Genomic DNA, 17,985 nt, shown 5'->3' with positions numbered 1-17,985 from the left:
TTTAATACATACGAATGATGTCCCTTGGGTGTTGGGCATTATTCTGAGTACAGGAGATACAGGAGTGGACAAACTCTTATTAGCACCTTTTGCCCCATCTTTTTCAGTGGGGGTGCTTCATACATTTGTAGTACAGTTAGATCTTTTGTCACATTCTGTACTTCATCCTAAGATCCTCAGAACTCCTAAATGTTTGATTATCTTTAATTAGCATATATTAAGATATTGCAAAGTTTTATGGGTTTTGACAAATACACAGTGTCCTATATCCATCACAATAGTATACCAAATAGCAATCCCCTGAGCTTCATTTATTCAACCCTTCTCTCCACATACTTAGTAACTATTTGGTACAAATTTATGATTTTTGAACTGCAGAGTACAGACTTCAAATAATCATCTTACTCATTTGTGTTTAAAAGTTACTTTAAAAAAAATAGCTAGCATTTAGTGAGCGCTTACTACATGACAGGTACCATTTGCAAGGATTGTCTTTTTTTTTTTTTTTTGCCATACATGTCTTAAGGGTTCTTAGTTCCCTGACCAGAAATTGAATCCATGCCCCCTGCAGGCCTGCAGTGGAAGCTTGGAGTCCCAATTACCAGTCTGGCATGGAATTTCCAAAAGTTACTTTAATAAGAATATAAAGATGATGAGTATAATTACGATTGTTCTGGTTATATAGTGCTGCTTAACAAATCACCTAAAACTTGGTCATGAGAAAGAGCAGTGATTTTTCTTCCCTTCCCTTCCTTTTCTTTCCTCTCCTCCCAAGCCCTCCTCTTCTCTTTCCCTCCTTTCCTTTCCCTTCCCCCTGCCCCTCCCCACTTTCTTATAACAAGCTTTCAATTTGTGCAAGGCTTACAGAAGAAGGCTTATCTTTATTTCTCTACCGTGTGATCCAGTTTTATTCCTTTGGTGACTGGTCTGCTTATATATAAAAGATGTTATCTAGTGAACATTTGGGGAAGTATGTTCAATGCAACAAATATTTATTGAATACTCATTATGGATAAATCATTCTGCTAAGAAAGATAATGAATAAAAAAGATTTAAAAAGAAGATATGATTCCTGCCTCCAAGGAATTTGTAGGATATGTTTATTTTAATGGAAATTTATTTAAGTGCTTTAACAAAGCAAAATAGCAGTGGCTTCAATGAAAAGTAGTACTTATTCTTCAGATTATAATCTAAGTGATTTATGGTTGATATGGTAGATCCATGATATCAAGGACCCAGTTGTCTATCTAGTTGCCTTATCATCTCTAGGAATAAGGTATTTCACAAACAGTACCACATTCTGGTAATAGAATGCTGGAAGAAGGGGTGGAAGGACTAACATATCACTGTTTTTAAAATCATGATATAGAAATTGTTCACTTCTGTTTTCCTCCCTTTTATGAGATTTTTCTCATATGGGCACACCTACATTAAAAGGTAGATGGAAAATAGTTTATTAAGCCGATTCAGATTGTAGTACTGAATGTAGATGGGGAGAATTTTCCACGAAGTAAAAATCATTTTGAAAAATGACTATGATACAAGGAAGAATGATATAGACATTGTTAAGGCTGATATGAACAATAGAGTTTGGAAATTCAAAGTAGAGTTTAATTCTATATTAATAAACAGGGAATTATAAATACACTAATGTGAGCATTTAATTAGGCATAAGAATTTGAAAGACTAAATTCTTATCAGAATCTGAAAACTATAAAGTTGAATTTTGGGTGAACAGAAACTCCAGTCTTAGTTTAAGCCATGCTTCAAGACTGAAGGGCTTCTTGATGACTTAGAGGTAAAGAATCCACATGCAGTGCAAGAGGCACAGGAGACTCAGGTTTGATCCCTAGGTCTGGAAGATCCCCTGGAGGAGGGCATGGCAACTCACTCCAGTATTTTTAAAAATCCCATAGACAGAGAAGCTGGGCCGGCTACAGTCCAAAGGGTCACAAAGAGTTAGACATGACTGAGCACACAGAGCATTCAATAATGAAAGTAGCTGAAGATAAAGGTAGATGGAGATAGTTATTTGAAGAGGACCATAAATTAGGATATATATACTGGAATGAGGTTTGTGGATGGACATTGCTAAATGTATAGCATATTCTAGATTACTAATAAATATATTTTAATAAATATCAGATTACCTCCCCAAAGATTTAGATGTACTTCTCCTTTATTGAATGTGTTATTTGGGAAGTGACATATAACCTTATTTTGGAGAAGTTGCTTCATAGTGAGTATCATTCCTCCATGGTCACTTGGTATTTCCCAGCACCAAATGAAAGGCAATTGGCCTATGTGTCCCTCTCTCATACCTTATGAGGAAGGACCATGAGCACTCTCCACAGAGGACATATATAGCAGTGGGTTTGCCAAGTGCTTACAGAGAAAAAAAGAGCAGGTATTGGGCTTATGGGGGTACCCAGGTGGCACTAGTGGTAAAGAATCTGCATGTCAGTGCAGGAGCTATAAGAGAAGAGGGTTCTATCCCCTGGAGAAGGGCGTGGCAACCCATTCCAGTATTTTTTGCCTGGAGAATCCCATGGATAGAGGAGCCTGGCAAGCTATAGTCCACAGTGTCTCAAAGAATCGGATACAGCTGAAGTGACTTAGCACACATGCATGTGTTCAGTTCAGTTCAGTTGCTCAGTCAGGTCTGACTCTTTGCGACCCCATGAACTGTAGCACGCCAAGCCTCCTGAAGTCCACCCAAACCCATGTCCATTGAGTCAGTGATGCCACCCAACCATCTCATCCTCTATCGTCCCCTTCTCCTCCTGCCCTCAGTCTTTCCCAGCATCAGGGTCTTTTCAAATGAGTCAGCTCTTTGTATCAGGTGGCCAAAGTATTGGAGTTTTAGCTTCAAAATCAGTCCTTCCAATGAACACCCAGGACTGATCTCCTTTAGGATGGACTGGTTGGATCTCCTTGCAGTCTAAGGGACTCTCAAGAGTCTTTTCCAATACCACAGTTCAAAAGCATCAATTCTTCAGCGCTCAGGTTTCTTTATAGTCCAACTCTCACGTCCATACATGACCACTGGAAAAACCATAGCCTTGACTAGACAGAACTTTGTTGACAAAGTGATGTCTCTGACAGTAATATGTTGTCTAGGTTGGTCATAACTTTCCTTCCAAGGAGTAAGTGTCTTTTAATTTAATGGCTGTAATCACCATCTGCAGTGATTTTGGAGCCCAGAAAAATAGTCAGCCATTATTTCCACTATTTCCACATCTATTTGCCATGAAGTGAGGCTTGTAATATGGAAAGATATTCTCACACAAGGTGATAAGCCCAGCATAGACTGTGCGGGCTTTTTATCTCTTGGTAAGGAAGTGTTTGCGGAGAAGGCAATGGCACCCCACTCCAGTACTTTTGCCTGGAAAATCCCATGGACGGAGGAGCCTGGTAGGCTGCAGTCCATGGGGTCGCTAAGAGTCGGACACGACTGAGCGACTTCACTTTCATGCATTGGAGAAGGAAATGGCAACCCACTCCAGTGGTCTTGCCTTGAGGATCCCAGGGACGGGGGAGCCTAGTGGGCTGCTGTCTATGGGGTCGCACAGAGTCGGACATGACTGAAGTGACTTAGCAGCAAGGAAGTGTCTGAGGCCCAAGGCCCATTTTTATGTGACTGTGGTTGGGGGTTACGGAGGGGTGGTGGGATGTCAAAAGACTGCATGCATGAAACTACCTTTCCCAACACTAATTCCTACCACAATTTTAGAAAAGGTATAAAGAAGCTGATAAAAGATAAATTACCTGGATATATATACTCTTTCTTTAAAATAATTGCTTGGAAAAAATGTCAGTAGATAATACTGCACATAAATGTAGAAATGGCATATTCTATTATATGTGGAAATTATAATTAATAAGCACTGTCATTTAATCTTTTTGCTCTTAATAGTAATGCACGAGCTTGATTTAAGTCCTGTGGCATTGAAAAATTACTTTTATGACACAATATGGTTCACTAAATTTTTCTTCTTGGTATTGCATTATTTCTGCCTTTATCTTTATTTCCTTCTTTGTACTTATTTTGAATTTGTTTTGCCCTTCTTTCTCAAGATGAAAACTTATATTAATTATTTGGTCTATTTCCTGTTTTTCTAATGTAAGAATATACTACTATAAACTTACTGCTTTTATGGCAGCTCACAAATTTTGTTGTATCAGGCTTCTATTTTCATTATATTCAGAATATTTTTATCATTTCTCTCATGATTACCTGTGATATACGAATTATTTACGATGTGTTATTTAATTTCTGAATTTTTTCACATTTCTGTTTCTTTTTAATTTTAAGTTTCATTCCATTGTGGTCTGAAAACATACTTTGTATGATTTTAATTCTTTTCAATTTGTTAAGGTTTGTTTCCTAGCCCAAAATATCGTCTGTCTTGGTGAACATTCCATTGTATTTGAAAATAATGTGCATTCTTGAGTGCCCTATAAATATCAACTAGGTTAACTTGGTTGATGGTGCTCTTCAGGTCTACTATATCTTTGTGAATTTCTTCTTACTTTTTCTGCTTTTTACTAAGAGAAGAATGTTGAAGTTGCCAGCTATAAAAATGGATTTGCCTATTTTTCCACAGTTCAGTCAGTTATTCTTTGATGCATTGTTAAGTTTTGTTTTTAGGTGCATAAACATTTAAGATTGTTATGATCTATACAATGGTAATGAGTCTATATAATTCATCAGTTCTTGATGAATTAATTTCCTTCTAACTAAGTTATGGTGCTATTCCTTGTTTTGAAGTCTATTTTTATCTGACAGTATATTCACTTCAGTTTTGTTTTACATAGTGCTTGCATGAAATATCTTTTCCATCCTTTTACTTTTTACCCCTTTGTTATTTTATATTTAAAGTGTTTCATAATTTCTTTATTTCTTCCTTATTGCATTGTCCAATCTAACAATTTCTGCCTTTTAATTATGGTTTTCACATCATTTTCATGTAGTGTAGTTATTGTTACTTATGTTGTTTTTAAAAAATTTATACTCACCTTCTAGTTTTCTATTTTCTCCTCTGTTCTTTGCTTTTTAAAAATTGAATATTTTTATGATTCTATTTTGTTTCTACTATTGGATTATTAGTTGATACACTTGAAAACATATATAGTGAATGCTCTAGGGTTTACAGTATACATGTGTGACATATCACAACCTCCAAATATTACTATATCATTTCATGTAAAGTTTAAGCAGCTTGTACCACTACCATTATATTTGCTCTTTTATTTTTTGTTCTGTGATTGTCATGCATTTTACTTCTGCATATGTTATAACCCACAGTCTTGTTACTATTTTTGCTTTAGACTGTCAATTTATCTTTAAAGTGATAAAAAAATAAGAAAAAGTCTTTAATGATTACCTTTATTTGATCATTTCTGGCACTCCTCATTTCTTTGTGTACATCAAGGTTTGCTTCTGGTATCACATTTCTTTTGCTTGAAGAATTTCCTTTAACATTTCTTGCTGTGGGTGTGTATTGCTAATGAATTAATCTTTATTATATCCAAAAAAAGACTATTTTGCTATCAGTTTTAAAGAATATGTTGGGAATGGAATTCAGAATCAATAGATTTTCTTCTTTCAGTGCTTTAAAGATATGCTATTGTATTCTAACCTGCTTCAGTTCAGTTGAGTTCAGTTCAGTCTCTCAGTCATGTCTGACTCTTTGCGACCCCATGAATTACAGCACACCAGGCCTCCCTGTCCATCACCCATTCCCGGGGTTCACTCAGAAAGGATAGCCAGGGCAACTTATAGTCTTGTGGGAAAGACGTACAAAACTCAAGCAAATATATACCTTTTAGAAATTACAAACTGGTTAAAGGAAAGGGCTTTATCAGAACAGTCAGAAAAGGAGACTGAGAGCTTTCATTACTGTAAACAACATATGCATGCATGTGTGTTAAGTTGTCTCAGTTATGTCTGACTCTGTGACACTATGGATTCTAGCCCACCAAGCTTCTCTGTCCATGGGATTCTCCAAGCTAAAATACTGGAGTGGGTTGCCATGCCTTCCTCTGGGGTATCTTCTCGACCCAGGATTGAACCTGCTTCTCTTATGTCTCCTGCATTGGCAGGCTGGTTCTTTACCACTAGTGCCACCTGGGAAGCCCCATAAACAACATATTTTTAATACTGTTAATGAGAAACCTTACAATTGATTACAGCAACCAGGTTGTCATGGCACTTGAGCTGAAAGCACTAAGGAACAACCCTCATGTAACATTCAATCTGGAATTTGTTCTCTTACTTTCCAAATCCAGAAAGATTTATAAAATCTTTTTCTTTGCAGTTGTACAAAGAAAAAAAAAACTATATTTTAAATATGTAACTCTTAAGATTTGAGTTGGAAAATAGCTGCACCTCTGGAAGTTGATGCATTATATGAATCTTTGTATAGGAATAGAAATACTTGAAGTCTGAATTTTAAAGATTTAATTTTGAGCAATTACAAAGCTGTAAAAAGATGCTACACTGGTTAGCAAATGAGGCCTGATATAACACAATATACATCAGGTATAACAGGCCTGATATATCAGATATAACCTGATCTGAGTGAACTTGCAGAGGTAATGACAAGCCATGAACTGGTGTGATATACTCAGGTGGGTCTGGGCATAACATAGAAAAAGCTATCATAAAGTGATTCCCTTAGGGAGTAGGAAAGACATTTCACAAGCTCCTCTGGCAAGTGATGGGGATTCATGATTCAGAACAGAACCACAGTCTATTGTTTTTTATATTATTATATGTAGGTTTTAAAAATTTTATTATACATGTGACTATATATGTGTATCTATTAAAGTTATATAAAACATGGATTTTATAATGTAGGTTCTGTTCTCAATTAGAAAATTTTAAATAATATTCCAAGTGATCTTTTACCAATATATCTGAGTTGGTTAGATTTTTCCAGCAATTGCATACATGAAGTAAGCAACACCTCTTACCTAAGCAACACCTCTTATCTTACCAAGGTCTGCTCCTGTATGGTATATTGTCCAGTTGTTGAAACTTTATTAGTTTATCAGATTAAAAGGATGTTTATTTTTGAGGGGAACTGTCATGTTTAAGTGACTAAGAGTGATGACTCAGGTCTCAGAAGGAATGGGTTCCAGTCCTCCATGTGCTATTTGTTAGCTTGAACTTTAGGCAAGTTACCTAATCTTGTTAAGTCTAGTTTATTCACATTTAGATTAGGGAGAGAAATGCTACAAATTCATAGGCTGTTTGTAAGAGTTCAATAAGATAAACTACAGTCTCCGCCATATGTTAATTGCTCAGTGTTTTAATTTATGATTATTTAGCAAAAACTATGCACACAGTCTCCCTAAAGAAAAATAATTTACTGGCAAAAATCAAAAGTAAAGTTGGAAAATTTGGACTTATTTTGTTCTGAATAAAGTCAAAAATTTGCATACAATTACAAGGTCACTGATGATGAAAAGGAGGGGGAAAATTAAACTAATCTTTATCAATTTTAAGAAGTTTCATTAAAAAGCTTTCAATGACCCAGGTTTCACAATGTGGATATATGGATAACGTAGTATTCATATGGTATTCATTATTAAAAGATTTATCTAGTTGGCACATTGTTAGTTTTTATTAGTATTACTGTTTGACTGGTCACAAATATCTTGTTTGAAGACCAAAATGTCTTAGCATGGTTGAACATAAGTAGTTCAAGAAATGTTTCAAAATCAAAGCTTATGTTTATAAACTAAAGTGCTAATAAAAGAGTAGAAGCGTAAAAAAAGAGTAGAAGCAATAATATAATAAGTGAACTGCTGTTTAGTGAAATGCTCCCATTAAAATTAATGTCTTATTTGAGAAGAGAGGTGGTGAATAGAACAGAATAAAGTTGAATGAAAATTCTCCTTGGTTTTTCCAATATGAAAATGATGTCAAAATGAAAAAATGATGACAGCTATTTTATTCCACTCCTAGGAATGTTTGGAAATGTATCTGAATATTCATAGGAACACAGAAATCTTGCTATTGTCATGTCTAAAATGGACATTATAGTTGAAAATATTCTATAATGAAATTAACATTGTTATTTTTTAAATTATTTGTACTTCTCATATCTTTAGATCAAGATATGTTTTAAACATCTTGAGAGCAGTGACTATATTTTTCTCATTTTTTATTTCTTTCAGGATAAGGCACATACAAGTTTGTTTAACCATGATAATGTTCATAATGTATTTCACTTATACTAGGTTTTATTTCTCTACCTAGGATGTATTCTAATTAGAGGCTAATGTAGTCATCAATATTTCCATTTTGAATTTCACTATTAAGTAGATTTTCTGTCACAATTAGGGCTTAGTGGGAAGATGAAAGGACAGAATATTTTTAGCCTGTACTGACAAGGCTTCTAAACTATTTATTGACTTTTTGCAGATATACTAGTTATTCAGATCAGATCAGATCAGTCGCTCAGTCGTGTCCGACTCTTTGCAACCCCATGAATCACAGCACGCCAGGCCTCCCTGTCCATCACCAACTCCCGGAGTTCACCCAGACACATCCATCGAGTCAGTGATGCCATCCAGCCATCTCATCCTCTGTCGTCCCCTTCTCCTCCTGCCCCCAATCCCTCCCAGCATCAGAGTCTTTTCCAATGAGTCAACTCTTCGCATGAGGTGGCCAAAGCATTGGAGTTTCAGCTTTAGCATCAGTCCTTCCAATGAACACTCAGGACTGATCTCCTTTAGAATGGACTGGTTGGATCTTACAGTCCAAGGGACTCTCAAGAGTCTTCTCCAACACTACAATTCAAAAGCATCAATTCTTCGGCGCTCAGCCTTCTTCACAGTCCAACTCTCACATACGTACATCACCCCTGGAAAAACCATAGCCTGGACTAGATGGACCTTTGTTGGCAAAGTAATGTCTGTGCTTTTTAATATGCTATCTAGGTTGGCCATAACTTTCCTTCCGAGGAGTAAGCATCTTTTAATTTCATGGCTGCAGTCACTATCTGCAGTGATTTTACTTGTGTACAATAGAGAAAAATATATAGAATGTAATTATTTTGGCCATTATTTCAAACAGAAAAGCTGAACTTTTTATTTTTCTTTTTTAAATATAATAATACATTTATTTTACAGTGAGAACAACACCAGTAATGTTGGACCAGCCTTCCTAACAATGTTAGCACCATTAAGTTCAATCTCTTTTTCTGAGCTGCCTTTAAAAATAAACAAAAAAACTGTCTTCTAGAAGCTAGTGGCTTATTAAAACATGACTTATACACTCATTTTATCCTCAACATTTTTCTCTTGGCAATGGAGAATAGAATTTTAACCAGATTTTTGATTAAGTGGGTATAGAAATGAGTCTGTCTAATACCTTGCCATTTTTGTTTTATTTAGAACCTGTAAAGAGTTTGAAGTTTCATAATACATTCTAAGTGACTTTATATCTGAAAATTAAAGTCTTTTAAGGGTGTTCCTAACATTCTACTTCCACTTTAACTACAAAGTGCTTGACTCTGTATGCAACTTAAAACAATATTGGGTCAAGTGCTGAACTTAAACTAATAGTGTTTATCATGACAGATATTTCAATACTGTCTTTGCTGTGAAAAATGCTGGTGTCATGTAGAAGGACAATTACATCTTTCAGCCTTACTGGACTCAGTCCTTGTTTTTCTTCTGGGTGTTTTTGGTTTTTTTTCTCTTCTATTTCCCTTAATTCACTTGTAAAATTGGATACTGCAACAGAGACTACAGTATAATTGTACATTCTGCTGCCATAAGATAATTTTATTTTTAAGGAGACACTACTTTCTGCTTCAGGGTAGAAGTAGATATTTTTTAGTGACATATTTGTCCTAAATCCAGCTGTGCTACCTAGCTATCTGGTTTTAATTATTTTTGGTGAGGAAAGTACTGTCCTAAACTCAAATAAGGATATGTGAATACATTTAGTTGATATTACAACTCACACACTTTGTGTTTATTATTAGCTATAACTATATACAGCCTGGAGTTCACATAATTTAATCTCTCTCAAATGTGAACTCAGACACACAGAACAATTCTTTAAACAGACACAGAAAACCTCTATTCTAAAATCATTATTTTAACCAAATACAACAGGAACTCTGCAGTTTTTAAATGTGTCATTTCCCCCAAAGGAACTTCTGGGAACAATGCCCAAATCAGACTGTTATCTTCTGAAACAAAACTTGAGATTTAGCAAAGATGAATTTCTTACCACACATACATATCATTATATGCAAACTCTAAGGGCCTCACATCATTCCTATAGTGCTTGGATTGGTTGACTTACTGTTTAATTTTAAATGAAAAAAGGAAATTTTCTTAAAATTGAGAGTTTTCTCCCAAAGACTAGTTATAAAATCTTCCAAAGCTAAGGGGAAAATGTCGTTAGATGACAAATATAATTTTTTTTCAGAGAAAGAGATATTCATGATCATTATTTCTTAACCTTACCAAAAAGTCTCTTGATTTTTGTCCAAATTTAGATAAGCAAAGATAAAAAACAAATTAATGGATAGTTGACTTCTTTCTTTTATAGGAATAATTCTATATAAGCATCTGAATTTATATCTGTTTATTTGTCTTTATCCTTATTAATCTTTGTGTTAGTCAATACACCCTTGAATATTTTGTAATAATCTCATAAAAGCAATGTTAATAATTTCTATAGTTTTAAGCACAGTATCTTTGGTCATATGTAATCTGGGAACTCATAGTTGATAATATCATTAAATGGATTATTTGGAAACTTAACATTTGTAGACAAATTTCAGGGATGGCTCAGTTTATACTAATTCTGCTATATGGAAACTTGAAAAGTATTATATATAAATTTTACCATTTATGATTCCTTTTGGTTATTTCTGATTCGTTGGGGACAAAGATTGATGTATACAAAAGTCCTAATGGAAACAGGTTATGTTCTTATGGATTCTGTGAATTGAAAAGAATCCCCACAATTTGTACTATATATTACTTTTATCATATTATACCTCTGGTCAGAAACACAATTGCTAACCCCCAAGATTCTGCAGCAAAATTATTGCCCTGTATTGAAGGAATTTATTTTACCATATGTTTCAACCCGTCTTTTCATTTAAACTTTGACCATGTTCCTACATAAATTATCGCAAGTAGTCATATTTGTTATTAACTTCCAAACATTCAGTCTCTTCATTCCTTGTTCTCCAATTCATCATCCTTAGTGCAATCAAGTGTAGAGACTGGAACTTCAACATCATGGATAGTTTTGTACTACTGAAATCATTGGCCTCCTTTGATGAAAAGTCAGTCTTAATAAATGAAGAATAAATAATGAATAGTCATTATTATTAATAATAATTATTATAATTATAATTAATTATTATATTAATTATAATTAATATATTAATTAATATTAATATTATAATTAATAATAATTATTAATAATGACTTAATAAATAATGAAAAGTCAGTCTTACCTTTACAGCCTTTCAAAAGCTGAGCCTTTCAAAATCTGAGCATAAGAGATGCTCATGGTTGTTTTCATTGAATGTAGATAATGTTAACTTTCTTGAGAAGGATATGAGTCTATTCTATGGTGTCTTGAGTTCCCATTCATTGAAGTATTCTTCTCTGAGCTTTTGGACTTTATTGTACCCCAATAAATAGGTGTTGACATACATTAGAATTCAAATCCCTTAATTTTTAGAAGTGACTTTCTTCATCATGCTCATTTAATAGTTTTTCATCATTCTTATGCCTAAACTAGAGGCTCAAAATGAGGTGAGGGTGGAAGTGAATACAACTTCTTTAAGAACTTGGAACTCTAATCATTTACCACTTCTATTTGCTTTTTCCATAGTAAACAGTTGTAAATATCATCATAACCAGCATTACAGAGAAAGCAGAATCATAAGTCACAAACTAAAAATCCATGGAAGGGTCTGTAAAATTGCATATTTATCTAATTCAACTTTGTATAATTCTCAAGTAAGTTTTAGATTTTAAAAAATTTCTGGATGATTCTGTTCAGCTATCCAAGGCTAAGAAATATCAGTTCAGAATTTTCGTGAATGCCAAAAGTCCAATTTATTTTCTTCTCTTTACCTAGAGTTTGATCCATGAATGTCACAGAAGTCCAATTTTGCTTGCTGTTTGCATTCTAAGTAATCCTGTTAGTAATGTGTCCCTTTTACACATATAATTTCCTTATCTCCATTATAATCTCTGTTATTTTTAACAGAGATCTATAGTTTATAAAACTTTATTAATTTATTGGGGAAATCCAATTACATATGGTATGTTGCACATAACTGTATCCATTTTTTCCTGTTATAAGATGAAGAATTTACCTACAGAGTATATCTTAGTTCCATTTGTATTTATATCTAACCTGGCTGCATTCATTTTTATAGTCAGTTTTGGTTGGCTAACAGCTCTTTTTTTTTTTTTTTGATTTTTTAAATTTGATTCCTCCCATCTGTTCTTTTTTGTCTTTTGCTGCCTTATCTTTTTCACTGGAACTTGGATTCAACCTGCTGCTGCTCCTGCTGCTAAGTCGCTTCAGTCGTGTCCGACTCTGTGCAACCCCATAGACGGCAGCCCACCAGGCTTCCCCGTCCCTGGGATTCTCCAGGCAAGAACACTGGAGTGGGTTGCCATTTCTTTCTCCAAATGCATGAAAGTGAAAAGTGAAAGTGAAGTCGCTCATTGTGTCTGACTCTAGCGACCTCATGGACTGCAGCCTACCAGGCTTCTCCATCCATGGGATCTTCCAGGCAAAAGTACTGGAGTGGGGTGCCATTGCCTTCTCCGGATTCAACCTGGTATCCACTTATTTTCTCTTTTCCCCATTCACCCTCTTATTTATAAAAGTTAACAATTAGAAACAGGTTTTTGACATTAAATATTATCAAGCCTTCCTACAGCCAAAATTGTATGGAGAAAATAAAGATTTTTAAAAATTCATGTATTTTAAACTAATTTTAAAATAGCTATATTAGTGTTTTGAAGAAATATAAAGTACATGATTTATCATAAGTAATTTGCAAAGTAAGCAGAAATATGGGGCTTCCCAGGGAGTTCAGTTGGTAAAGAATCCGCCTGCAATGCAGGAGACCCTGGTTTGATTCCTGGGTTGGGAAGATCCTCTGGAAAAGGGATAGGCTACCCACTCCAGTATTCTTGGGCTTCCCTTGTGGCTCAGCAGATAAAGAAACCACCTGCAATGTGGGAGACCTGGGTTCGATCCCTGGGTTGGGAAGATCCCCTGGAGAAAAGCTACCCACTCCAGTATTCTGGCCTGAAGAATTCCTGTATAGTCCATGGGATCGCAAAGACCAGAAATATAAGGAATCATGCACACTGATAGACAAACAGTAACATAAAGCAGAATAAAGAATTAATATTATTAATAAGTGGCTATTGAATAGGTCTTTTTTGATAATAGAAATTTGTAGTTCTCTTCATTTGCTGAAATTTCTAATATATGTCTTCCCCTACATGGAACTGATTAAATTAAGCAGTCTTAACATTTAGGCCTTAAAAATAGAGCTTATATGTAACAGGATTTCTGTAGTGAAAAAGGAAGAGAGCAGTTTTGCTCTTCTCATCTTCCCCTGTCCTGCGTAGTCTCTAATCCTTGGCCATTAGGACTCCTCAAGATCATGGCTTTTAAGCGTGTGAATCCGACTTGTGGGGAAACTTGTATAGAGAAATTTAGATTTGAGCCAGAATGGGTCTCCCTTGGCAAGTGAGAGGCTTGTGTATAGAATCCTTCTAATTGGGATCCTTCTACATGGGATCCTCCTATCATCTTGCATAGGGTCTTTCTGTTAGAATGCTCATTTCTGTATGTCAGAAGAATTGTGTAGTATAGATAAAGTTGTAACTGACCATATTCTACCCTCTCAGAGTTTTTCTATGGACTGTTACATATCTACCCATTATTAGGCAACCAGATTATGTTGTATCTGGACAGAACAGGGCCTCTGAACATGCTGCACAGGCAAGACTTAACAGATGTTTCATTTTTATTATCACTGATGAGTTTATGCTTGCAAATAAAACATCTTTTGGTTTTCATTCTTACAAAAAGCCTTCTACCAGGAAAATACTTACAAAAAACAATATTGAGGTATACCTTTAAATGTGAACTTTTTGAAAGATCTTAGTGCTGAGTGTGTGAGGAGATGCAAAATATTAGAGTCAGCAGATATAAAATTAGTTACTGCTCATCTTCATCTGAATGTCATATGAGTGACATAATGTGTAAATGATTTTAAACTATAGAGTGCCATAAAATATAAAACACTGAAATTACTATTGGTCATTTATAGTAATATGTTTTTATTCAGACAAAGCTTTTTAGAGCAAAGTGTATTGGTAAGATTTAGGAAAATCTCATTATGGAAATAGGTCTTGATACAGGCTTCAAAGGAAAATAACAGATAAGCCATGGAGAATGGAATGATATTAAAGGCAGAGTAAAGAGGATGATCACAGTCTCATAAACTAAACTGAGTGGATTGGGGAGCAGTGAGATGTTGAATGTAACATTTACTATTTTCCTAGATTTACATATAGACTGAAGCTTAAAAATGTTAGTTAAATGGTTAGATATAGAGATTAACACAGGCTTCCCAGGTGGTGCTAGTGGTAAAGAACCTGCCTGTTAAGGCAGGAGATGTAAGACATATGGGTTCGATTCCTGAGTTGGGAAGATCCCCTGGAAGAGGGCATGGCAACCCGTTCCAGTATTCTTACCTGGGAAATCCCATGGACAGAGGAGCCTGGTGGGTTACAGTCCATGGGGTCACAAAAGAGTCAGATATGTCTTAGTAACTAAGCACCAACAACATACTTCAGTCAACACGTCCTGTTTTGAGACTTTAATTTTTTAACCCAATGTAACTGGGCTTCCCAGATGGTTCAGTGGTAAAGAATCCACCTGATCTGTCAATCAGGAGATGCAGGTTTGATCCTTGGGTTGGGAAGACACCCAAAGAAGGAAGTGGCAACCCATTCCAGTATTCTTGCTTGGGAAATCCTATGGACAGAGAAGCCTGGAAGGCGACTGTCTATTGGGTTGCAAAAGAGTCAAGACACAACTTAGCCTCTAAACAACAAACAACAATGGGTTTATATCATACAGTTCACTAATGATATTGATAATCTTTTTACATATTTGTTGGAAAACAATTATCCATGGGTCCTTTATGTTTCTGAACATCCTTCATGAGGCACTGACTGCTGTTTATTTAGGACATAAACGGATGCTTATCATGTTCATTATTGGATATTAGAGACACCATTTCCCTTTGGTGCAAAGGACAGGTTTTCTTACTTTCCAGTATAATATGTCTTCCTATAGAGTGAAGAGCAGGCGTGTTTACTACATATTATAACAATTTGGGTTCCCTAAACTTAGAGTTCCTCTTCTGTAATGCAATACACTGGATGTGCATGTGTCATCTGCTTCTCTTTAGTTGCCTGTGGTTATTTGAGCTCAGGGAATTATCACAAAAATGCTGGCATTCTGTACTTAAATCATTTTCTAAACTTTCTTCCTATCCCTTGATGATAGTCCAAAAGAAATGATATGGAATCCCATGAAAACAAAGGGAAACCATTATTTAATTAACATCTCTCTTAATTAAGAACTTAAAGGCAAAGCAACATTAAGAAATGTTTATCTTAATATGGCCGCTTAAACAAGCTAACAGAAGCTAGAGGCTTACAGTGGATTATTGCCAACAGAATTCAACTGTATCTCCCAGGGCCCTGAGTGTTTTAGACATTGTGACTGTAACTTTATCTATTGTGCAGACTGATGACACTTGTTACACAGTCTTAGATATGGCCAAAGCAGCTTTTTCCCCCTTTTGCACCTGTTCATGTGGCAAGGCATCAGATATATGTTTTCAGTACTCTTTGGGAACACTGAAATTCCCCTATTTGTTGCCAGTGGATAGTGGAGGGTTTAGTCTCTGTCTTCATGAGTGTTGATCTGTACCAGTTATAGGAATAGAACTTTGGGCAAACTGCTTGTTTTTGAATTCTAAAACTCTCCAGCTTTCAGATCCTGTCTCACACAGTGTTTCTGTTGTATGTCTTGACCACAGAGCTGCTTATATTTTACCTGATTTCAATTATGTCTCTTATTTTACTGCTTTTCTACTTTGCCCATCATTGTGTAATTAAAGCAGAGGGGAATATCAAAGCATAAACTTGTTATATTATCTTGATCAGAAGCTAACCCAAATATACTTTTTATGCAAGGGATATGTGGTTGAAGTAACTCTAGTCAATTCTGAAGACAAAGGAAAATAAACTACAAAAGGGAAGTCTGAGGTCCTTTGTGACTATTAAATGAACTTAAAGCCCATAGACATGTCAAAACACAGCATCTGAAATATGGAAGGTATTTGGTAACTTTTAATAATTTCTCTTATTCTTTTATCCCTCATTCCCTCCTTTCTACCTTTCTTCCAATATGTTGTAATGGCAAGGGGAGGAGGAAGTGGAAGGTATGCCTAATTAGAGTTATCTTAACCGCAAGACTATGAACATTAGGGTTCTTTGTTCAGTGGCTGTCTTTCTGAGTCAATCCCTGTTTGTCCATGTTTGCATCTCAGTTGTGAATCCATAACAGACTTGGGAGAGGGGTAATTTTATAAAGAAGGGCTTCAAGGCTGAAAGGAACAGTATGTTGCAAGAATGCCTGCTCACAAACACATTAGTCAGGACTATAACACAGATAATGAATGACTTGGAGGATTGGATAAATGCACAGACCTAAGAAATAAATTGATAGTCCAACTGTAGATTGAGATGCTGAAACAGTGTAGAGGGCTGTTTATGTTGGGGAACTTTCATAGGACTTTCAACTCCTGGGCTCAGGTTACATATCCTGGACCACATGAATGTCCCATATTCTTCTGACTACTTTTTATATTTCCTAAGGAATGAGCCTATTTTTTTTACCCTGTTAATTTTGACCATCATTTACTTTTCACCTTGGGAGAACTTTCTATAAACATGGTTCTTGAGTAGTATCTAAACTTCAAAACAAATATGTCTTATTGTAACCGGTTTCTAATGTCCTTTGCTGCTAATTATTACAGAGAAACAGACAGGATAAGGAAAATAACAAGCTGAGAAATTTACTAAAAAATCTTACCATAGTAATTCTTTTTATTTAGTTCCTTATTCACTCTTTTGAAAACTTTAGCCACTCTTTTGAAAACTTTGGCCACAGTATTACAGAGTGGTAAAGAGCCCCATTTTTGCTGCTGTGCTTATTATCTCTGTGATCTTGCTCAAACTATTAAGCCTCAGTTTCCTCATCTATTAAATGGAGATAAAACACCTATTTCATCAGATTATTGTAAGGATTAAATAAAATAATATAGGTATATAATATTATATATGTTATTATTATTTCATTTCTGATGCTATCCTTTCTCCTTCCCTTTCCAATTCCATCTGATTCTATGTTGGCAAAGGCCAGGTGGATTTTTTCCCCTAAAAGGCAATTCATACCTGAAGAGTAAATCTATGTCAAGTTATAGGTTTTCCCTTTGTCTCTAAAAGACTTCTAAATTAGTTTGCTCCACTGGTTTCCTATTCTGCTTATAAGAAGCTTGAAGTCACCACTTCATCCTAACAAAAAGTAAAAAATCAAGGAGACAAAAATCAGCAACTCTTCTTGGATCTGTAAGACAGGGAATGACAAAGAGTAAATCCTGTGCCCAAGACCCAAGAGACATATAGGCAGATACAAAGGGTTACAGCTTCCTGGAGCATAGACTTATGAGTGGAAACTATGTGGGAACCAGTGTCGGGGTAGGAAAGCCTGAATTGTAATTGCTGGGTACTCCGTGTGGACAACGCCAAGATTTAAAGACTCTAGAGGACCCGGTCATAGGAGGCCTCTTTTCTATAAGGAGAATTATCTCCAGG

At 35.4% G+C, this 17,985-nt stretch overlaps 1 long non-coding RNA gene across 1 annotated transcript in view; it reads left to right on the top strand.

The window, feature by feature from the left end:
• Positions 1-17,985, top strand: part of LOC133246101 (uncharacterized) — a 264,084-nt gene that overhangs the window by 37,283 nt on the left and 208,816 nt on the right. The gene's annotated exons all lie outside the window — the stretch shown is intronic.

The sequence above is a fragment of the Bos javanicus genome, chromosome 4, assembly GCF_032452875.1.
Source record: "Bos javanicus breed banteng chromosome 4, ARS-OSU_banteng_1.0, whole genome shotgun sequence".
Classification (NCBI taxonomy): Eukaryota; Metazoa; Chordata; class Mammalia; order Artiodactyla; family Bovidae; genus Bos; species Bos javanicus.
Note: the sequence above shows the minus strand (reverse complement) of the source record. Positions and strands in the feature narration are given on the sequence as shown.